Here is a 21,505-nt window from a genome sequence, read left to right on the forward strand (position 1 = left end):
AAGTAAAAATATAAAATAGAATAAAAGGCACAGCATTATAATCTAGAAAGCCAAACAAGAACAACATATCATTTTTCTATCAAACATTCAATTTCGAAAATCTAAAGACAAAGTGTTTCCACAAACTATCTGTTATTTTGCAATCATGTAGACTTTATTAATTGATGATATGCTCGGTTGCTAACTCAATTCCACATTAGATTTCGATGTTAGAAAATTGACAAGTTTACAACACACATGCAGTACGTTAATTTGTCCGATGTGCTAACGCTCGCTTGGTTATCTGCCATGGTGAGAGCTTTTACTCATATTCTAATGATAGAAATTTTTAGACTCCAAGGTAAAAATAAATGAAATGTGTTTTGACAATGTCGTGTTTGAATGAAAGATTAGACAACTTATGCAACAGATTTAGTAGCACTGATTAAAAGTATTTATTTATACTAAGACGGTTACGTTAAAGTTTACAATAAAGCGTGATTTGCAGCGTAGTACTGTTACGGCTCTTTCTGTCTCTCTCTAGGCACGCGTAGACACGACGATTACGTGATAGCTAAACTCTCTATATCGTGTGACTCGATATACCACAGACAATACACCTAATTTTATTAACCATTTAAAGCACCTCTTAAAAATTCAAAAATAATTATTTCTATTATTCCAATTTCTTCACAATTTCATCTAGTAAGATGTTAAATCACGGAATACAAATCTGAAGTCAAAATTCACAATAGTGAACTTAATATGATTCAAAACCCGATAAATTTTGATATTATACACCCAGCGTGTTTGATTCTATCCATGGGAAAATTTTCCAAACTGAGAAGTCACCACTTTCTACATACAGTTTATAATTAAAGTAACGATTAGAGCTTATTGGTCGTTACGTTAATCATAAACTGTTAGTATGTAGAAAGATAGCGACTTTTCAGTTTAGAAAATTTCCCCATGGACAGAATCAAACACGCTGAGTGTACAAAATGTATTATAGTAAAAAATTTCTCCTAAATACATAACATATTAAAACTTGATATCGAGGGATTTTTGTGTCGCTGATTTAGAATTCATACATACAAGGTGCGTTCGGAAGACGCTATTAGCGCTACTCAGCGCTACGATCTATTCGCGGAGCTACTTAATAGCGCTATCAAACGCTGTCATGACGTCACTGATAGCATGAGGGTGCCGTCACATGGGGCGTAACTTGCGTGTAAGCGTAACTTGTGCCGACCAATGATATCGTTTTACTGGAACATCAGCTTCCACCTAGTTACTTTAGGCTTTTTACGTTATTACGTTACGTCGAATTCAATTTCATGCGTAAAAAACGCTGTGTACATGTAGTAATACATGTATTGGTAACACATGTATTCTTAACTTAATAATATAATGCTGCTATGCTCATATAATGCTGCTATACTACTTTAAAACAACTCAAGTTTTGGAGAACTTATTGTACGAACGATGTCTTCAACAATCTTTTAACACACAAAGCATTATGATTAATTGAATTAGCAGTTTTAAAAAAATATATTCTAAGTGCAATATTTAAAAAAAAGTGAACCTACTTTTTCAGATTTAGGTTATATGGTAACCTAGGAGCAATATATAATTTTTTTAAAAATGTAAAAACTATTTATTAACAAGAGTTCTTTTAATAGACAAAATTTCCAATTTCTTAACAAGAGTTTAGGTTTTAATCTAGGTGCGATGTATGCCTGCACAGGTTAGATTCGCACATAAATGATTCACACATACTAGTGTGCAGAATATCAGTTCCACATGAGGCGTACTTTCCGAGACGTGTAAATTACAAAAACCAATCGTAAATTTGTTTAGCATTTCTGTTAGAGAGTACAAGAGAAACTCTAATCAGCAATTGGTTGCATTAGATACGCATTTCTTGAAATTCCGCGAAATACGTACGCTTCATATGAAAGAAGGCTTTTAAAATGGCGTAACGTATTTTAGAAATTACTAGAATATGCAAATTACGCTACGCAAGTTACGCCCCATGTGACGGCACCCTGACGTTGTAACTTCGCGCTACAAACGCTATTCCTTCTGAGGTAGTGTATCGGTAGAGTCCTTAGAAGTAAGAATCTGGCCAATCTTGATTAAAAATGGAGTGTTAGTTACTATAGTTACTACATAAAACAACAACTCGATTTATTAAATTTCAACTAAAAAAAGGTTGTCAGCCAGGACGATTAAATAAAACCATTTTTAACAACAAAACTATGGTTATGCACTCATTGATTTAATAGACATTTCATTTATATCATTTCATTTTATTGAAAGATATGTCACATCATATTACATTTCATAAAGTAAATATATTTATGTTTATTATTTATCAATATATTGAATGTTTATGTTGAATGTTTATTTATACGAGTCTGTTGAATGTTCATGAATAGTTTAATGATTAATGTAATATTATTGTATGTTTTGTATTATTGTATATTGTGTGACGTGGCGCTCCGTAGCAGAGAGCGATAAGGCCATGGAGGGTACCCTGGGTTGCGCCTTTCTCTCCCCGGGAGGGAGAAAGGGAAGCGAATGCCTCGTTTTAGAGTACCGCGTCTTACCGTTCTTTCTTTCCGCGTAATCTTTTTTTGTGTAATCTGAGTAATTATCGAAAGCGCTAGGGCGTGAGAACATTCGAGCAAGCCCAAGCGGACGGCATCATTAACTTTGTGATCGCGGCGACCGTCCGGAAGAAGACATCGAGCCGAGAAGCCGAGGAAGCGGCAGAAGCCACGCCGACGCCGATACCGCGCCGGAAAGTTAAGTCGTGGTTCCGCATACACGTTTCCGCTTATATTACCGAACGCTCCAAATGCTAAAGTCGTCCTTGATTTCAGCAAAGCCTATCGAAGTAGCCGTCCAAAATCGAGCCAACGGACTGCAGGCTGCTAAGCCGTCCTCCCGGAGAAATGTTGGCAAAGGCCTGGCCAGCCTGCGACCACAAGAGGGAACGGCACATAAATTGGAGCGGCGACAACGAGAAGAGTTCGAGATCTTAGCCCGCCGGCCCGCCGATAGACGAGCGGCGCGCTCTCGTGACAGCGTGGTGACGGTGCGGAGCAGCGAGGGAGAGCGAAACGCTAGACTCGCGAATACCGGAGCATTAGAAGACGAAGTACCGATCGCCCAATGACAGCCGATTACCGCTGGGAGCACAAAGGACGCACAATGGGGAGTGAGCCTATCACCGGCGAAAAGCGGCGCAGGAAGGAATCATGACGTCACGCGGAAATTCGGCGGAGCCCGGCGAGCCGGAAAGCGCGGATCGGCTTATCACTGTCTTGCGTGCCACCGCAGAGAAACGTTTCGCCCAGCGGAAGTCCCGCAGAAGACGACCACCTGCCGAAATTTTGTAAGCTGCCGCTCCGGTAATCATAGATTTAAGAAGCCGGGTGAGGGTCAATCTCCGTTGTCGCAAGTAATTAGTACCGTATACCGTAAATGAGATACCGCGATTCCGAACTACCGCCGCAGTAGCGAAGCTTCTAGAGAGATCGACCGCAGCTCGGATCCTGCCGTAAGTCCCTCTCGAGGATACGCGTGCGCCGACAATCACCCGTGCCGTTTAGATTTAAGAAATAATTCTGTATGAGACGTTTTGCATCGTTGTATTATATGTTGAGTCGGGAGAGATTTCCGTACCGTATCGGGTGAATTTTCCGGGAGGATCTTTATACCGAAGGGTGTTCGTAAACTTGCTCGCATTGGTTATCGAGAGGAGTCTCAGACCGATTACGGGAAGTTGCGTAAGTAGCTCGGTGCGTGGAATTTGCGCGGATCGGTCTCCGCCAGACACGAGCTGATCGGTCTCTGTGGGAGCCGTCCCTTACGAAATTACCGCGAGTACACCGGCTACCGGGATACCGGAGATTTAATTGTTGTGCTTGTTAGTGGTCGATCACGCTCTATCGTGAGGAGCCGTACGTCCGTGCAAAATTCGTGAGTTATTCAGGTACAAAATAATTATCGTTTGTATCGCGTGCGTTTGCGTTACGAGTGTTAATGCGTCGTGAATTTCATATTTCGTCTGACGTAAAGCATTGTCCGTCTCCGTCGTTTTCTCTCGCCTTTCAGCATTTCCGATCGTGCAAGTTATATTCCCGTCGATTGTACACACCGCCCTTTATCTCTATCTTTTCTTCTGACTCGCTAATATTTCTTCCCCCTATTGTATGTTGTAAAATTATCGACCGTTTGTTACTCACTGTAAAATATTTGTCATTTGAACCGCGTCTGTCACCGTAGGAAATATATTGTTATTAATTACTCAAGTTAAATCTAGCGTTGTGATTGCGTTTCCCTCCCTCCTTCCTTCCCGTAAAATTAAGGACCGCGCCCCTCTGTCATATGCTGAGTAAGCCACAGGCCGCGGTATTGCGTCGCGATTTCGTCCTTTGAGATTTTGAGTGGCGCGAAGAATCGCGCCTGACGCCCAATTAAGAATTATATTTTAATTATTGTTACTTCCCATCCCGAAACTGATTGTGCGCGCTCTCCTGCGTTTGGCGAACGTAGGGAAAGTACGCTACAATTGTTAATGTAATATAGTTCAATAAATCATACTCTATATTTTATGTGTATTTAATTTTTCGTTTTATCAATAAATATTATATTCTAATTATGTATTTTGCATATTTAATGATTAATCCTTTTTATAATTATTTCATTCTTTTTCAATAATCTTTTTTCCTATATTAATTATCGGCTCATGATATTGTTTCCGATTTATTTTCTTGACCGAAAATACAAACCACTCGTCATATGTAAGTATATTAAATTGATTCATCCATTATTGACATGTTCAACACTTATGTATGATTAATTTTTGCTTCTGTGAGCGAATAACTTGCCTATCTTCGCTAGGTTGTAACAAAATATATTCTTATATTTATTTTTCACACTTTGGCTTTTAAATTGTTCCGCGTACTCAGTCATCACTCGTTGGTTCCATCATTTTTCATTAAACCAATTAAAAACAGGACAAGATTGACCAGACTCTTACTTCTAAGGGCTCTAGTGTATCGGTAGCGTTATCGGTTGCGAGCTCCGTAAACGCTTTTGAATATTTTTAAACTGTGTAAACAATATATGCAATTATGAAAGACGTGAACATTAGTCTTCGAAATCCGGAAAATAATCAGGACTACAGTAGCGTGCAAAAGTTTCCGGCCAGTGACATTTTGTACTCTAATTTATTAAAAAACAGCCTAATAAAATTTTCATAATTATTAGGTATAAGATATAGTAAGTATAAGATATAGGTAAAGAAATCTTAAACTCATACCTGATAATTATGAAAATTTTATTAGGCTGTTTTTTTAATAAAGTAGAATACAAAATGTCACTGGCTGGAAACTTTTGTACACCACTGTATATTATAAAACTCTCTCCAACTCTCCGTTTTTTTATATAAATATATTTTTTAAATTCAAAATAAAGTTTTAATAAACTACAATTTATAAATATTAAAAATAACTGTTAAAGTTAAAAATTAAATCATTTAAAATTAACTAACAATAAGTTAAATAAAAAGTTATTAACTTTTTAACTTTATTAATTAACTTTTAACTTTTTAACTACAGCTACTATATATCTAACCCTGTTTAATATAATAATATTTTTATTTCCAAAACGACAAATAATTATTTAACTTAGACCTGAAATGTGCTTTAAATTCTTAAGATTAGATAAAGCTGGTAATATCTCCTCATCGTAATTTTGTACTCTGGACACTTTTCTACGTTTATTTGTCTATAATTCTTCATCATCACTTTCAGATGATGAAGAATTTAATAATTCCCTCACATTAATACAATTCCGGTTAAAATTATATTTCTCCGATCTTGCTCCATTATTTTTTATTCTTTCTCTCTGCTCAGATAATAAAGAGGTTAAGAAACCCTAACGCTGCGCTGATGGATGTACATGGAGCTTGCTATCGCTATCGCGCTATTGTCTACGGCACAAATATTGATACCTTCGAGATGCTGCTAAAGGAGAATGTTGAAAACACGATGGACCTTGCGAAAAATAAACAAATCAATACGCAATAAACTTAACATAAAAAAAGAATACGCATATGAGTTTAGAAAAGAATTATATTTTACTTCAGACACATAATCCCTAGGAATGGTCTGGAGAAACTGATACAAAAAAAGGTGTAAGCAGTTGAGGCAAATCACCTACCAGATACACGGACTTTATTGTTAAGGGGCTATATTAGTGTGACACTTTCAAAAAATTGATTTTTTTGCATTTTTCGAAAATTTATACCTTCAGGAATATTAAATTAAAATTTCAAAGTCGGATCTCAAATAGTTTGAGAATGGCAGCCTTCTAAAGAGCAACCGCTCGCAGGTCAGAAACGCGCTTACGATCAGGGGGCGAGGTAGTACAGCCGTTAAAAAACTCTTACGTACTGGAAATGATTAAATTATAATTGATAATACTCATGGATGCCGTCTTATTCAGTTTGTGTCTGTTTTCATTGCTATTAGCAATTTAGTTATGTGTAAAAAGTGCAAAAAGGATATTAAATTCAATGAAGCAAGTCCACGGGGGTTTAGGATTCAAAATTGCTGTGGTATGTGAGTGCGGTGTTTCATATGTGAATTTTGGACCGATGAAGTCACCATTGGTCCTATTGCAAAGAAATATGCCGAGGAGAGAGATGATAACAGAATCCACCAAGCGGAGTTACCACGCCAAGCGGCTTTAAAAGAGGGTCGAACAGTTCGGAGAAGAGCTTTAGCGGTTCAGCAGATATTTTTTTTTGGGAAAAGCAGGGTTCATTATATGGGCCAGAGATAGCAGAGTAACATTTTTTATGGTAAATATTATTTTATCATAAAAAAATCGATAATTAAAACTTTAAACCCGTTTTTCTCAAAACGGTATTTTTCAAATTTGCTGTAGCTCTAACTCAAAGACTAATCATCCAATTGACTTAAAATTTTAACAGAGTGTTCTAAACTTGCTTTATTGTACAATGAAGTAGGATATTTTTTATTGGATAAAACTGTTAATTTGGCATCGAAAAAACGATCTTTTCTTTTTAAGGCAAAATCAAACTTTTTTTTAAAACTCCGCCGTTTTCATCAAATTTTAATATTTTTCAAATATCCTACGTTATTGTACAAAGAATATGTTCTAATTTAACAGCGTTTTTTTGTTTTTTTTATTTTAGACACTCTAACGACCGGTATCACTGCAGCAGTGGAGGAACCTTTTTTTGTTGGCGTCTCGGGAGATAGCGCATAAGTTGCTCGCATTTCAATATTTTTAGACGAAAAAATTATTTTATACAGTTTGTTTATAGGCAAATACATCCCTAAAATTTAAAAATATTCGATGGAATACTTTTCTTCAAAAAAATTCCCAAAAATCACCTAAATTTTGAGCGATCATACTGGTATAGCCCCTTAAAAAAAGTCATCATTCAAGGACTGCGTGAGGATGGCAACGAACACAGAATAGTGGAAATGGTTGACAAAGCATAGTAGCGCGATACCCAGAACGGGTAAATGACTAGGAAGAAGATTGCTGAATACTTAAGTATTGACAAAAACTAACTAATTGATAAATACTTAGTATTGACAAATAATATCGGCAAATACTAAGCAAATATTATTTATTTATAATTATATATAAAAAATTTTCTTCTCAAGTTGCAGTAACATTGCAAAAACATTGCAAAAACATTTCGCAACGTCTATGCAATATTACAATATTTCAATGAATAGCTTTTAATGTTCCTATTATTTTTCATACTGTATGAAAGTGTACGCATTTGCAAATTAATTTTTTTATATTCGTAACCAACCCCAAAAACTTATGTATATTTCAAGAAATTCATGTGTAAAGAAAAATGCTGCAAAAAGTTAAAAATGAGTTCAGAGACCTAGTTTTCTTAAAATAATATAATTTTTAAGAATGTACAAAATATCCTTTGAATATTGTAGAATAATTATTTCACATGTCCTATTCTTAGAAGATCCAAAATTTAGGTGTTCTTTTTATTAAGTTATATTTGAATATTGTTTTTACATTCTGTAAATCTTACGAAATATATCAGAGTATTCTTGAAATGTTACTTGGGACATTATAAACATTTTATGAATACTCCTGAAACATTTTGCTAAGTACATATATAAAGAATTTTAAGAAAACATCTCAACATTTCTGAAAAATGTTCCAATTTGTATACAAAATTTGAGAAGTTTTCTATAAAATTATAAAATCCCAGATAACCAAGCATATCTCAGCAATAATGCAAATCTCTGATTATTTAGGATGCTAACAATTTGTCATATATTTGTCTTAAAAAACAAAATTGTATACGCGTGCGTGGTGTGACAGAAAAGTAATGAGACTGATTTTTTTGCAATAATTTTATTTTATTTTTATACATCAATGTTATTTCTCTCAAAGTAGTTCCCTTGGGCAACTATACATTGGCGGAGGCGTTGTTTCTAGTCTTCGTAGCAATGCTGGAAGATCTCAACTGGAAACACTTTCAGCTCCTCGGTTACGCTCCTTGGGTTATTAATAGTACCAAGATGATGAGTAGTTTTAAGTAGTTTTTAATCTTGGGGAATAAAAAGTCACGGACTGAGATCCAGCGAATAGGGAAGCTGGGGAACTACAGAAATCCTTTTTATCCCTTTTTCAAAATCCCTTTTTTCCTTTTTTTAACAAAAAAATGGATTTCTGTGGTTTTCAGCCCCCCCCCCCCTATTTGCCGGATCACAGTCCGTGTGACTTTTTTTATTCCCCAAGATCAAAAATTATTTAAAAAAACGTCATCTTGGTACTATCGATAACATCCAAAGGAGCGTAACTGAAGAGCTGAAGGTAATTCCAGTTGAAGTCTTCCAGCAGTGCTACAAAGACTAGAAACAACGCCTCTGCCGATGTATAGCTGCCCAAGGAAACTACTTTGAAAGTGATAACATTGATATATAAAAATAAAATAAAATTGTTGCAAAAAAAGTCAGTCTCATTACTTTTCTGCCACACCGTATGTATATACACAGTATTGCCTCTTATATGTGGGTTCAATATATGTATACTCAAAATTTTTGAAGATAAATATGTATGTGTATATACCCAGATAGCACACGGATATCCTATAAACGTCCATAAGACGTCCTTGACTAGCATTGAGAATATCGATAGGACATCCGTTTCGGGTCCTTTGGACATTCCATGGACGTCCATGGGATATCCATTTATGAAATTAGAGGGCATCTCTAGCATGTCCACAAATATCTGATGGACATCCAATGAACATCTCAACGGATGTTAAGTGGACGTGTGAAAGAAGCATTTATTAAGGGATTTATTAGGATAAAATTTTTATTTCATTTTTTTTTTAGACTCGGTAACAATCGTTCTTCGGCATCGTCGAAGATTGTCTCAGCGGTGTCTCTACGAAACGTTTTTTCCACATTCAAGCGCTCCGATGACCATCACCGCCCGAATAAAAATGCTTCATGTATAATTATATATAAATATACATAAATATATATGATTATATTTTATCATGTATATTGTCAAGTATAATCTGATATGAAGTAATATTTGTCCATATACAGGGTGAGTCATTTTAATCTATGGACCCGAATATCTTCCAAATAACGATATCTACAAAAAAATGGTTTAGATAAAAGTTGACCAGGACAGACATTTGTATTACCCAGAAAACCACGTCATTTCAGAAAAAGTACACCAGATCGTTTTTCAGGCATTTCACCTTCATTTTTGACCTTTCCAAGGTCACAAAAACAATTTTTTCATAAAACAAGTTTAATGTAAAATTTTCCGCTCTTTCGAAATCCGCAGTCAAAAATAGAGTGTCCCATTTAAAAAAACCATCGTGACCTTGAAATAACCTTCAAAATTGACATCAAGGTCAAAACCAATGGTACAATTGAATGACCCCCTCTGTCCTGGTCAACTTTTATCTAAACCATTTTTTTGTAGATACCGTTATTTAGAAGATATTCGGGTCCATAGATTAAAATGACTCACCCTGTATATATATATACCTATATATACAGTTTGCCATGTTGGAAAGAGAATTCGCGGCGTACGGCGTAAGAAACGACGCTGTGAAATGCGCAGCTGTGGTGAGAAATTTAGACACGACAACGATGAAGACTGTCGCGGACATAATCGCAGCACCCCCGGCCCCGGATTCATATAACACAATAAAAGAAGCCTTGATCGACAGACTGGCCACTTCAGAGGAAGCGCAATTGAGGCAACTCTTAACAGGGCTGGAAATTCAAAACAAAAAACCGTCCGAACTCCTGCGTGAAATGACGTTTTTGGCGGGCTCTAATGTAAGTACAAGTGTCTTACAAACTCTGGTTACAGAGACTTCCGAGGAGGATACAGGAAATATTAGCCGTGGTCGAAGGTGTAGACCTAGATAAACTAGCACAGCTAGCCGACAAATCCGCAGAAAGAGCTGCTATTACAGAAATATCAACAGTCGCAATTCCTCAAACCGCAAATCAAGACAAAGACATCTCGGAACTCACCAAAAAAATCGCAGAGCTGGAAAGTATCGTCAAATCATCTATTCGTTCTTCTGGTACACGAAGATACAAACATGCAAGACAACGTTCAAGGTCATGATCAAAATCACGCAGCAGAGACAACGGATTATGCTACTTCCATAGCAAATTTGGCAAAGAATCCTGGAAATGTAAGAAACCTTGCAAATGGACAGGACCCGACGCCAGGAAGGAGGAAAACTAGTAAGCCTGTCTTCAGCGGAGGCGGTTGAAAACGGGCTAGAAAATCAAAGCCGCCTTATAGTAAGAGACAAAGAAACCGGAATACCGTTCTTAATTGACACAGGGGCGGACGTCTCAGTCGTACCCAAAGTGTTCGCAAAAGGTAGGAAAATACACAATTTCAAATTATTTGCTGCAAATGGCACAGCGATAAATACATACGGAGATAAATTACTCGTATTAGATTTAGGACTCCGACGTCCTTTTTCGTGGAGGTTTCTAGTAGCAAATGTCTCTAAAGCCATTATAGGAGCAGATTTTCTGCGCCAATTTAACCTGCTAGTCGATTTGAAAAATCAACGCCTGGTGGATGGTATTACACAAAGCCGTTCAATCGGTGAATTATCAAAATCAAAAATTCCTACGGTATACACAATTAACGCGAACAATCGTTGTCTAGCACTTTTGAAAGAGTACAAAAATATTACCAAACCTCATAGTTTCAGAGAGCCGAAACATCAAGTATTTCATCATATTGTCACGCAAGGACCACCGATAGCAGAAAGAGCTCGCAGACTTACGCCAGAAAAGTTAAAGGTTGTTAAAGCTGAATTTGAGCAAATGTTAAAGGAGGGAATATGCCAACCATCAAGCAGTCAATGGGCTAGCCCACTCCATATGGTCCCAAAAAAATCCGGCGAATGGAGGCCTTGTGGGGATTATCGACGGTTGAATAGCGTCACCGCGCCAGACAGGTATCCCCTTCCACACGTTCACGATGTAGCTCATCGTTTCGCAGATTGCCAGGTATTCTCAACAATAGACTTATACAGAGCATATCACCAAGTGCCTGTGGCTCCCGAAGACCGTGCAAAAACGGCAGTAATTACGCCCTTTGAGCTATACGAATTCTTGGTAATGCCATTCGGGCTGTGCAATGCAGCACAGTCTTTCCAAAGACTGATGGATACAGTTTTAAGAGGTTTATCTTTTTGTTACTGCTACATAGATGATATAATCGTAGCATCTAAGGATATAAAAGACCATGAAGAGCATTTACGTATTATATTTACACGCTTACAAGAATATGGATTAACTATAAATCTAACAAAATGCAATTTCGTTGAAAGTAAAGTGCAATATCTAGGATATGAAATTAGTGCCAAGGGACTGGCACCGTTGCCACAACGGATAAAAGCAATCCAAGATTTCCCGAAACCTAAAACAATTATGGAGCTAAGAAGATTTCTAGGCATAGTTAATTATTATAGAAGATTTGTTCATAACGCAGCGAAAGCTCAAGCACCGTTAAATGCCTATCTCAAAAAAGCAAAACGGCATGACAAACGTCTAGTCAAATGGACATCGCAAGCAGAAGAAGCCTTTAAAATTTGTAAGGATCAAATGACTCAAGCCTCTTTTTTACATTTTCCAAGAGAAAATACTGTTCTAACACTAAAAACAGATGCCTCGGATGTCGCAATTGGAGCTGTATTGGAACAGCGTAGAATTGGAGCCACTCGGATTTTTCTCGAGAAAATTAGATAAAGCCCAAACCAAATACAGTGTATACGACCGAGAACTTCTGGCCATATATAAAAGCATAAAGTTCTTCAAACATTGGATAGAAGGCAGAAAATTAATTATTAAGACGGATCACAAACCGTTATGCCACGCCTTCCAACAGAAGTCCGACAAGGCCACACCAAGACAACTGCGGCATTTGGATCTAATAGGACAATATTCGACCAGAATAATTCATATTTCAGGATCAGATAACGAGGTCGCAGATGCTCTGTCTAGAATAGAAATAATTGAAATGCCAGTGTTAGTATCTACAGAAGATTTAGTAAAAGAGCAAGAGTCAGATGAAGAATTAAAACAACTGGTAACAGATCCAAACAATAAATACAAACTAAAAAAAGAGTCGACGATTCAGATACGATTCTCTACGGTGATACCGCTACAAACAACATTCGTCCATATGTTCCGAAAATCTTAAGAAGAAGAATATTCAACGCAGTACATAATTTGTCACATCCTAGTGGCCGATCCACAAAGAAATTAATTGCAAGAAACTTCATTTGGCCTGCAATGAATAAAGACGTCTCAGAATGGGCACGTAATTGCCTAGCTTGTCAACGCAGCAAGACACATAAACACATCAAAAACAAACCAGAAGAGATAGCCGTTCCAGAAGGAAGATTCGAACATATCCACGCCAATTTAGTTGGACCACTTTGACCCTCAAGAGGATTTCAGTACTGTCTAACAATTATAGATCGTTTTTCGAGATGGCCAGAGACCATTCCAATTCCGGATGTGACTGCGGATACTGTTGCCACTGCATTATTCAATCACTGGATAACATGCTTTGGAGCACCTTCAACAATAATAACCGACCAAGGAGCTCAATTTGAGTCGCAAGTATTTAACGCTCTAATGAAATTGACCGGTTGTTCCAGGATTCGCACCACCGCTTATCACCCTGCAGCAAATGGATTAATTGAAAGATGGCACCGATCACTAAAGGCTGCCATTACCTGCCACAACAACACAAATTGGGTAGATGTTTTACCAACAGTGCTTTTTCGACTTCGGGTCAGCTACAAGGAAGACATAAAAGCATCAGCGGCAGAGATGTTATACGGATATCCCTTAAGATTACCAGGAGAGTTTTTTATTGAAAAAGGTGAAAACAACGATCCACATTTTTTCATAGAGAAGTTTAGAAAGTTTATTCAAGACATCAAACCGACACCAACGGCACATCATTTAAAACGAAAAACATTTACTCACAAAACGTTATATACGAGTCCTCAAGTTTTTGTACGAGTAGACGCAGTCCGAAAACCACTCGACCCCCCATACGAAGGACCTTTCGAGGTATTGGAAAGAACTTCAGAGCACGTATTTAAAATCAACTACAAAGGGAAGCCTACTCAGATTTCGACGGAAAGGTTAAAACCGGCGTTCATCGAGTCGGACCCGGAAAAAGAAACAGAACTTAGAACCTACGAGAAGAAAAAAAAGTCTGTACAATTTCGTAATTTAAATATTTCAAATCACTCAGGAGGGAGTAGTGTAGCCACCTCAAGAACATAACTAGGCGACGGAAGCGCCACCGCTGGCTCACGTTCTAGAGAGTTTCTCTATCTTTAGAGAGTTACACATTCAAGTTCTTGTCGTTCTTAAAAAAGCCGTTGTAAGTAAGAAATAAAGTACAAGCCGTCTTTTGAATATAACAACAGAAAGAGTCTTCAATCTAATCCCAACTGATTCCGCATTCATTCCTTGAGCTAAACCCCTACACAGGACCGAGTTACACGTACATACAGGCCCCTGGTGAAACTTTTTCTCAGATCTTTTTTGTATTATTTTTCAGAACATGTGTATAATTTTTTATAAAACGTTATAAAATCTAAAAAATTAAAAAAGTATTTTTTTTTAATTGTGAAATGAGAAATCTCAGAATATTTCAGAATTCACATGTATGAAAAGTTCTAAGAAAAAATGTAGATTTTTTAAGTATTCCTAATTGTATTTTCGGAAAATGTTCCAATTTGTATAAAAATCATGAGAAAAACTTTAACCAGGGATGTTTTCAGGAAAAATATGATAAAATATAAAAAAATTTTTTATAATTATGGAATCGTTTTGAGAAGTTATAAATTTTTTTTTCTTGTTAAAAAAAATGCAAAAAAAGATTAGACAATCTAAAGAATTTCACATAATTTCACATGCGATCATTCTGAGAAACTATGAAATTTATTATTTCATATTATTTGGGAAAAGTGTTAAAAAATATTAGATAATCTGAACAATTTTTCAGAAATTATAATAGGATCGTTTTGATTGACACATTATATTTTACGTTTCGGTGAAAAAAATGTGAAAAAATTTGAAAAAAATTTTTTATAAGTTCACATAATTACTTACGAATTGTTAACATAAAAAATTATGAAAAAAGTTTTTACTAGGGAAAACTGTGCATGGTTTGTTATATTATTTCTGAAATTCTTTAAAATAAAAGTACTTCAAAGATAATATTTAAATTCAAAGGATTAAAAGTATAAAAAGTTGTGATAAAAATTGTGTGGATATTAAATATACTTAGTATTTTTTCTACGTTTCTATTTACTACTTTTATTTATTAATCTGATTAATAAATAGAAGTAGTAATCTTAGTAATAAATCTAATATAACTAACCATGCACAGCTTTCCCTAGTAAAAACTTTTCTCATAATTTTTTTATAAAATTCTTATAATTTTTTATGTTCACAATTCGTAAGTAAAGCCTGCCGCAGACGATACGTTTTTTTCTTACGAGATTGCTTACGTGCTCCTGGCAATCTTATGTGCTCCCGTACTGGAAATGGGTAGCTTACGGGCTACGCTACTGGCTCGCGTACTGGATTTTCGTAATAGATCATGTCCTATTTTTCTTACGTGATTCTGTACTGGTTTATTGTGAAAGCCAATCAGGACGCAGTCTGTATAGGTTATACTGGGTTATACCAGGTTATACTGTCGAAGTGTTGTCAAAGTTCAAACGTGAATTCACTTCGTAAACATGACGTCGTGCAAAAATGAAAAGACTTCAAAATAGTCCAAAAAAAGTATTTTATGTTTAATAGAGGTCTACTAATAGGAACCACGTTTATATGCGATAAACACACTAAATTACCATAATAAGCACAGTAAAAGTGAGGCATTAAAGAATGTATTGACTGTTGACTCCATAAACCTCGGCGATATTTATTTTGTTGTCGCAATTTTTCAATAATTAAAAATAATGCAATAGCAATTTCACGACAATGTACAACTGTTGCAATAATTTCATCCATCTCATCTATCTCATCTATATTTAAGCGTGCCGCTTCTATGAAACAAATTTCAGTTGCTCAGCCCGAAAACTCGCACCGTGTGAAGCCACGGCCAGTAGCACTGCCAGTACCATTGCCCCTACGATAGCAAGTAAGAAAATCCAGTTAGAAATCCAGTAAGAAAAAACGTATCGTCTGCGGCAGGCTTAATTATGTGAACTTATAAAAAATTTTTTTCAAATTTTCTCACATTTTTTTCACCGAAACGTAAAATATAACATCTCGATCAGAACGATCCTATTATAAATTCTGAAAAATTGTTCAGATTATCTAATATTTTTTAACACTTTTCCCAAATAATATGAAATAATAAATTTCATAGTTTCTCAGAATGATTGCATGTGAAATTATGTGAAATTCTTTAGATTGTCTAATATTTTCTTACATTTTTTTTCAACAAAAAATAAAAAATTTATAACTTCTTAAAACGATTCCATAATTATAAAAAATTTTTTATATTTTATTATATTTTTCCCGAAAACATCCCTGGTTAAAGTTTTTCTCATCATTTTTATACGAATTGGAACATTTTTCAAAAATACAATTAGAAATACTTAAAAAGTCTACATCTTTTCTTAGAACTTTTCATGTAAATTCTGAAATATTCTGAGATTTCTCATTTCACAATTTAAAAATAATACTTTTTTAACTTTTTAGATTTTATAACGTTTTATAAAAAATTATACACATGTTCTGAAAAATGATACGAAAAAAATCTGAGAAAAAGTTTCACCAGGGGCCTGTATGTACACCCAAGGACTTTGATTCTGTCCATGGGGAAATTTTCCAAACTAAGAAGTCGCTATCTTTCTACATACTTACAGTTTATGATTAACGTAACTACCAATAAAATCTAGTCGTTACATTAATCATAAACTGCGAGTATGTAGAAAGTGGTGACTTCTCAGTGTTCCGGCCGATTGATACCGACCGGGTGTAGCTTGTTAGGAGCGACAAGGCGTCGTTAGTGGCGCTGGTAGCGTTCGGGCCCCGGCATTACGAGGGCGAGTAGGAATACCGCAGAGTCTCTCGACACACGTGAAGTGCACGCGAAGGGCACCGTGTTAGATTCGGGCACAATAAAGCACTGTTAAGAGAATTCACCGTCTGGATTAATCTCTCCATCCCGTCGAACACTCAACAACTGGCGCAGTCGGTAGGACGCGATGGATGCTATCAAGAAACAGAGAAAGATCCAGAGGATGGCCTTCACGAAGGCACTCACGGCTTTTACGGCAAAAATGGACAGTGATTGCTCAAGTGAAGACAAGATGGTGGCCTTCCAATTTCTCCAAACAAAGATGTCGGAATTAGATACTGTGCATTCGGCATATAATCAGGCGCTTTTCCAATCAGACCTGGACGAAGAGGTTATCGCCAAGGAGTTGGAATCGGACGACGCATATAAAACGCAGTACCTAACCGCAAAAATGAAGGTAACGTCGAGAAGGCCCGCGATACCGGAAGACGGATCAAGCACGAGGGTAACCAATACTACCAAGACCTCGAAGTTTCCAAAGCTGGAACTGCCAAAATTCAATGGCAATATCAAGGAATGGCTACCGTTCTGGAGCCAATTCAAGAAGATTAACGACGATATGTCGATAAGCAGTGAAGACAAGTTCCAGTATCTTCTACAGGCCACCGGTCCAGATTCCCGAGCCAATGAGATCGTGAAAAGTTTCCCGCCCACGGGCGAGAATTACGCAAAGGCGATCACGAGCTTGAGAAATCGTTTTGGAAGAGACGACATTGTGGTGGAATTCTACGTTCGGGAACTTCTGGGTCTCGTGCTGCAAAACGCCGTGAAAGGAAACAAAAAGCCGTCGCTGGGCAGCCTATACGATAAAATCGAGTATTGTATACAAGCATTGGAAACGCTCGGTGTGACGACGGATAAGTGTGCGGCCATGCTCTATCCATTGGTTGAGTCGTCCCTTCCAGAAGAGGTCCTACGAGCATGGCAACGTAGCGGTCAACGAGGATTGGCTGAGGACAACGGGCAACGTGAGACTACCGATCGACTGGCCAAACTGCTGAAGTTCCTGCAATTGCAGATAGAAAACGAGGAACGTATCGACATGGCGCTGACAGGATTCGGGTTATCGACGGAGCACGACAAAGCAAAAAAGCTGAGAAACAAACCAGAATCGTCAAAGGAAACGGCCAGCGCTAGCGTACTTCTCGTCGCGAAAGAGCAGAAAAAACCGGTCTGTATTTTTTGTAAATCGAATCACGAAAGCCAACACTGTGAAAACGCACGTAAGTTAACGTTAAATGAACGTAGAGATATCGTCAAAAAAGAAAATTGTTGTTACAATTGTTTGATACGAGGACACGCGGTACAAAAATGTAGAAGCAGGTTAAAATGCGATTGGTGTACGAGACGCCATGTTCTCTTAATGTGTCCGGGTATTTTTCGCAAAGAGAGCGTTTCCGCGATCAAATCGGACGATAATAAGAATACGGTCTCGGATGACAATAAGAAAACAGTCGAAGATTCTAGTTTAGCTACGTTTTGTGAAAGGTATGAAGTGTACTTGCAAACTCTTCGCGTAAAAATATATTCGATGTCACGGGAGAAAATTGTAAGAGCGGTCATTGATACAGCCGCACAACGGTCATATATCCGCACTGATATCGTAAAAGATTTAGGTTATAATTCGCTTGGAGAATTAAAAGTTACACATACGTTGTTCGGTGGAATTAAATCCGGGGTCGACAAACACGAGATGTTCCGAATACATTTGAAAAGTCTAGATGGTTCATACGCATGCAATTTTTCTGCTATGAATACAAACGTTATTTGCAGTACTATTCCGAGCATCAAAAAAGACTCTTGGGTTAACGAACTACGCAACAATAATATTAATTTAACTGATATCGGAGAAGAAACCGGCGCGATAGGCATCCTTATCGGTGCGGACGTGGCAGGCAAACTGATGACTGGTCGAAAATATAATTTGGAAAATGAACTAACAGCATTTGAAACTCTCCTAGGTTGGACAGTAATGGGAAAATTGCCGATGATATCTCGGAGATCCGACACCGCGGTAACGCTTACGACGCTGTTTGTGCAAGAGGCCAGTCCGTCTGATCTGTGGCGTTTAGATGTCATTGGTATCACGGATCCAATTGAAAAGACGGATAAATTTGAACAAGAGGAGCGAATTTGAGAGTTTCTGCAGGAGACAGCGAAGTTGAACGACGAAGGTCGATACGAAGTCAAATTACCGTGGGTGGACGACCACGCCCCTGTCTCCAGTAATTATGATATCGCGCGCAATAGATTAAAGAAATGTACGCAAAAGCTTAAAGCCCAAAATCTGTTCGAAGTGTACGATAATGTTTTTCAGGAATGGTTGTCGGAAGGCATTATTGAAAGAGTAACGGACAGCGAAACTAACGGTTCCGGGCATTATTTGCCGCATCGTCCAGTAGTGAAGACGCACGGCACGACAAAAATCAGACCGGTGTTTGATGCCTCGGCGAGCAGAAAGGGTTATCCGTCGTTAAATCAATGTCTTGAAACGGGGCCCAATTTGATTGAATTAGTACCGTCAGCTCTAAACAGATTTCGAGAAGGGGAAATTGGAGTGGTGTCAGATATTAAAAGGGCGTTCTTGCAAATCTCCGTACACAAAGAGGATAGAGATTATTTACGTTTCTTCTGGATTGTAAATAATGAAATAATAATTTTCCGTCATTGTCGTGTAGTTTTCGGTTTGGCATGTAGTCCCTTTTTATTAGCAGCTATTATAGAGTTTCATTTATTGACATACATGAAAGCTGTAAAAGAAACTATAATACAAAAATTGAGAAACGCGTTTTATGTAGACAACTGTGTAATAAGCGTAAATTCGGAAGAAGAGTTAAAAACTTTGTACAAGAAGCTACGTCGATTTTCGCTGCAGGCGGATTTGAATTACGGGGATGGGAAAGCTCGGGTGAAACAATAGAAAATGAATCGAGTCTCGTTTTGGGAATTTTATGGAATAAAAAGGAAGATACAATATCAATCAATCCAGCAGTATTAAACGAGAATTCACCTGATGTAATAACAAAAAGAACAATTCTGTCTGCAACACATAAAGTTTTTGATCCTATAGGTTTTACGTGCCCTGTGTCTTTACTACCCAAGTTGTTACTTAAAGAATTTTAGGCGGAAAAGATAGACTGGGATACCGAAATCGAAGACAATCGGGGCAATCAATTTAGAAACTGGCTGAACGACTTAGATAAGTTAAACCAGATTAAAATTCCGCGAAAACTGGGCAAAGGAAATCTAACGTTACACACATTTTGTGACGCGAGTGGACTAGCATACGCGGCGGCGGTCTTTGCTAGAGTTGAGAACGGGAATAACACAAGTGTTAGACTTCTAAGTGCTAAATCTCGTATAGCCCCGCGAAAAACTACCATTCCGCGTTTAGAATTGATGGCGGCCACCATTGCAGTCCGGCTAACGATATTGGTGTCTAAATCTCTAACGCAAAAAATTTTAAAGACAACGTTCTGGACAGATTCGACGACGGTCTTAGGTGGATTAAACGGGATACGCAATGGGGTACATTTGTCTGGAATAGGATAAAAGAAATTCGGACTCTTAGCGAACCAAATGATTGGAGACATGTACCCGGAGATTTAAATCCCGCGGATCTTCCCTCGCGTGGCTGCAGTCCGACACAATTAGTGCATTCCGAATGGTGGTTTGGCCCAACGTGGCTCTATAAAGTCGAATCCGAGTGGCCCATAACTAGTCCAGACATTTATAGTGAAGAGGAAATAATAAAAGAAGCGAAAAGGTCAATTCTAGTACACACAGTAAAAACTGAGATTTTTAAGTTTAAAGCCAATCAGTACTTTTCTTCCTACAGCAAACTTGTTCGATTTTTTGCGTGGATGCTTAGATTTTTCGCTAACTATAGGAAAAAAGTCAGTAATAAAGAAGCTGCAAAGAAGAATGATTCTAGACAACGATTAACATTATCTTTTGCAGAAAGAAAAGCAGCCGAAACGAAGCATTTACAAAGTAATATGTTTAACTCAGTATCTAAAACCAAGTTATCGGCATTTCGAACAATGAAAACTGAAGACGGGCTGTACGTTTTGAAAACTAAGATTTTTAATAGATGCGATAATTATAATTTCTTGTGTCCTATTCTTTTATCAAACGACGAAGATATCGTTCCAATGCTGGTTCGAGAATATCACGAGTCTATGGGCCACGCGGGGACACAAATAATTATGGCCAAACTACGGGAGAAATTCTGGATTATTTCTCTTCGAAAAATTGTAAGAGCAGTTATCTCGGACTGCATAATTTGCAAAAAGCAAAGAGTTAAACGCATGAAAACCGAAACCCCTCCGTTACCTCTCAACCGCGTTCGAGATGCCGCGATTTTCGAAATAGTTGGAGTGGATTTTGCAGGGCCACTAATTTCGCGGGGGGGAGGGAACAGTTGGATCTGCATTTTTACGTGTGCAGTGTACGGGCACCGCTAACGCTCTGAGCAAGTTAAATTAGGAAAAAATCGGCAAACATAAATCGTTAACTCAAATTGAATGGTATTTCAATCCACCAGCGGCACCGTGGTGGGGTGGTTGGTGGGAAAGATTAATAGGAATTTTCAAAACGTTGCTACGTAAGATTTTGGGCAAAGCGAATCTTCCTTACGAAAGCTTATATACCGTTCTATGTGATGTCGAAGCAATAATAAATGGTCGTCCACTCACGTATATCTCAGAAGATCCAGACGATCTTAGACCATTGTCGCCTTCAATGTTTTTGCAAGAAATTCGAGAGTACGGTGTTCCAGATTGCGACATGCTCTATCGTAAAA

The sequence above is a fragment of the Solenopsis invicta genome, chromosome 4, assembly GCF_016802725.1.
Source record: "Solenopsis invicta isolate M01_SB chromosome 4, UNIL_Sinv_3.0, whole genome shotgun sequence".
Classification (NCBI taxonomy): Eukaryota; Metazoa; Arthropoda; class Insecta; order Hymenoptera; family Formicidae; genus Solenopsis; species Solenopsis invicta.